The sequence below is a fragment of the Lynx rufus genome, unplaced genomic scaffold (assembly GCF_022079265.1).
Source record: "Lynx rufus isolate CCGP_SWC_20201006 ecotype Redwood Valley unplaced genomic scaffold, mLynRuf1.p SCAF_6, whole genome shotgun sequence".
Lineage (NCBI taxonomy): Eukaryota > Metazoa > Chordata > Mammalia > Carnivora > Felidae > Lynx > Lynx rufus.
In genome coordinates, this window is record NW_025814878.1 from 75,498,888 (window position 1) to 75,502,310 (window position 3,423).

General features: G+C 35.3%; 1 non-coding gene across 1 annotated transcript; it reads right to left on the minus strand.

Moving 5' to 3' along the window:
* Positions 1-1,764: 1,764 nt before the first annotated feature.
* On the minus strand, positions 1,765-1,872 carry LOC124529456 (U6 spliceosomal RNA). The gene has a single exon (XR_006966353.1). It is a non-coding gene; the product is annotated as a U6 spliceosomal RNA (small nuclear RNA).
* Between the last annotated feature and the right edge of the window lie 1,551 nt (positions 1,873-3,423).

The following is a 3,423-nucleotide window of genomic DNA, read 5'->3' on the forward strand; positions in this document are numbered from 1 at the left end:
CAAAGTCTGTCTTCAGGACATGTGTGTATTGCCTGTCAGTGAAATATCCTTATTTGATTTAAACTGCCATGACTACCACTTCTCCCAGCTCTTTGCTTTTTTTGCTTATAGCCTTCAGTATGTCATCCAGCAACTTGGTTCCACTCTTTCTTTCTAATGCTTTCCCACTCTATCTCACTCAGAATGGATTCAATGGTCATCCACTGCAACTATGCACTTTCTATTACACAGAAGTTTCTGCCCTGGACCTTTCATCGCCCACCCTCTGCCCCAAATGTAGGTAACCTATCACTTCAACAGATCTCCTTCTTAAGGAACCAACACTTTTTCACAAAATTATGTTGAGTAAATGCATTAAAAATTCAAGCTATCTAGACATATTAGGTTCTTGCTATTATTTGTAAACTGTTAATTCAGTCCCTTGACTATTCTCTATTACCTCCCTTAGGGCAAATACACCTAAACTTTCCATATTTGTTAAGTCCTCAGTATCCTCAAGGTCTATCTCACATTTAGCAGATATACTTAATTCTTATTTTACTGAGAAATTTGTGTATACTTCCCTTTTTCAGCCTCACAGTTTTTCTCTCTTTAATTTCTCTTTTTATCCCCATTCTTAGAAGAAAAAAAGATTCTTCCATTTTAAGATTGACTTCTTTACCTGTGCTTTTGGTGTATTCCCATATAAGCTTTTCCTCTTAGTTGTTTATCAGTTACTGTCTCCTGATTTTCCATCTTCCAACTTTCTGTTATTACTAATTTTTCCTTCTCAGCAAATTAACTCTTTTGGGTAATCTTTACTGTAGTAACTAAACAGAGTAGAATACAACATTTCTATACTTTGATCCTGTACATTTTAATTTACCTGTCTCATCTCCAGCCCTTGCTTCACTGAAAATTTCTTGAGAGTAGTTTACCTTCACTATTTTTTCTTAATATCATTCCTTAATATCAATATATGCCATTAAGCCTATGATAATGGCCTAAGGCATTTACTTCATGTCTTCTTTTTTCCATCCTGATCCCTGATTAGCCTTCTAAAAATGAGAGCCTTGGTATTTTAGAAAGCTCTAATTCATCTTACTGCCCTAGATGCATGTGAGAAAAGAGACTAGAACATAAAAGGACTAAGAAATTAAAAAAAAAAAAAACCATGAGAAGAATCACTCAAGTATAGGCTGTCTACAAAGAAGTAAGAATTTTTAATGTCTCTAAAACATTTCTTTCTTTAAAAAAAAATTTTTTTTCAACGTTTATTTATTTTTGGGACAGAGAGAGACAGAGCATGAACGGGGGAGGGGCAGAGAGAGAGGGAGACACAGAATCAGAAACAGGCTCCAGGCTCTGAGCCATCAGCCCAGAGCCCGATGCGGGGCTTGAACTCACGGACCACGAGATCGTGACCTGGCTGAAGTCGGACGCTTAACCGACTACACCACCCAGGCGCCCCCGTCTCTAAAACATTTCTACTAGCACTGAGGACAACCTGTATCTTGGCCTTGACACTAAGTGATGAAGGAAGTGGGGCCTTGAACTCTCTCTTTATATAGGAGAATGCCACTGGTTTTAGGGTTGTTCCAAAGCTAATGAGTCCTAGGCAATAATGGATCATTTACCCAAGAGTCCATCTGACTACCTGGTGGCTGACTTGAAATTATGCCAGTTCCCAGGGCTTCCTCTGGCTGAGCTCATATATCTGAAACAGTATGAGCAAGCAGTCCATCTGGAACTCCAAAGGATGTAGGTGTGGATGAAAAGACTGATAAAGACCATAATTCATTATCTTTATTTGTATGTCATCCTTGCACAGGGGATGTACTAATTTTCTCTGTATTGTTCCAATTTTAGTATATGTGCTACCAAAGGGAGCACATAATTCATTATCTTTAATTTTATGTGTTTATTAGAGTTCTCATTTTACTTCAGATCCCTTGCCTCCTTTGGGACAACTCTGAGATGTAACTTACCCTCTGAGTTCTTGCAAACAAGCTGAGGCTGGGTTTAATCCTACATGAGGTTAAATTCACCTCATAAAACAGACATCCACGTGCTACTTTTAGAATTAGTTTTAAAAAACAAAATATGAATTTACCACTTAAAAAAATAATTCTTCCAGATTCTTTCTATACCTGTCTTGACCTTGAGATCTAAGAAGGAAAGTAATGGGCTTCATGACTTATACGGTTGGGGACACTCACACAAGAAGAAAAGAAAACTTTAAAACATATCATTGGAGTTGCTTCTGCTTACGAGCTAGCACTGCCCATGGGAAATCATTTTATAATTTTGTAAAGTACAGCTTCCTTCATGGTAGGAGTATTAGCACATCTTTAAATGAGTGATACCAAATCTTTCAAATGTCTACAGCTTTTACCAAAATTTGTGCCTATTACAAAGCCCATGGATATTCTATAATGTATCAAGTGGATTGTCATAACATCAACTATCAAGTGTGATAAAAATTTCAGTGATCTGTCAAATCTTTTTGAAATCTGAAGAACTTTATGGCTAAAACTAATATGTTGACATTTGATGAGTTGATAATCAGGACATAGGCATTCACTCAAAACCCTGGAATCAGTACTTCTTACTAAATAATTTTTTAATAGAAGTAAGTTCTATCATAAACATAATTTTTAAAAAATCGAGCCTTGATAATAAAAGTACACCAAATACAGCTTAGAAAATTACTATTCAGGCTAAAAGTATACCACCACCAAAACTATTATGCCGTACACACACTGGTGATTAATTTGATAAACATATTTTTGAACAACTCTTCTATTTTCTATCATGCAAGTCCTATCATTATTTAGTAAAAACAAAAGCCATTACCTTGACTGAATGCGATTACTCACCTCACTGCTATATTGAAATATGACTATGTTCTCAGTATTGCTTTGTAGTTATTAATATGCAGTAAATGGCTTAAACCATATAAATTTAATTCTAGAGATAAGAAAATATCTTGAAGTAAGTGTGGTTTTACTATTAATATAACTCTCACTCTGCCCCCAATTTAGTATGTGACTTTAGATAATTCATTTTATGAATTCAACTTCATCATATGCTGCAAAATTTCATTTTTCATGAATTTATATTACTTATCTGTAAAATAGAGGCACTAAATTAAATATTCCCTAAGATGCCTCCTCCCTCAGAGTATAAAAACAATTATTAAGTAGAATATATTTTTACTATCAGTTTTCAGAAAGGGAATGGGAAATTGAGGTTTCCCAAACAAACCAAAATTTAAAATGCCCCTTGTGATGACATTGGAGGTTTGGTATGGAATAGCTTCTTTACAGAGTATGGAGGCTAAAGAGAACTGCTTCAGTACAATTTCAAGTGTCAATAATGATTTAAGAGAAGTGGTTTCAGGCATTATTTCCTTTACTGAGTGAAAGTTCTTCAAATGCTTAT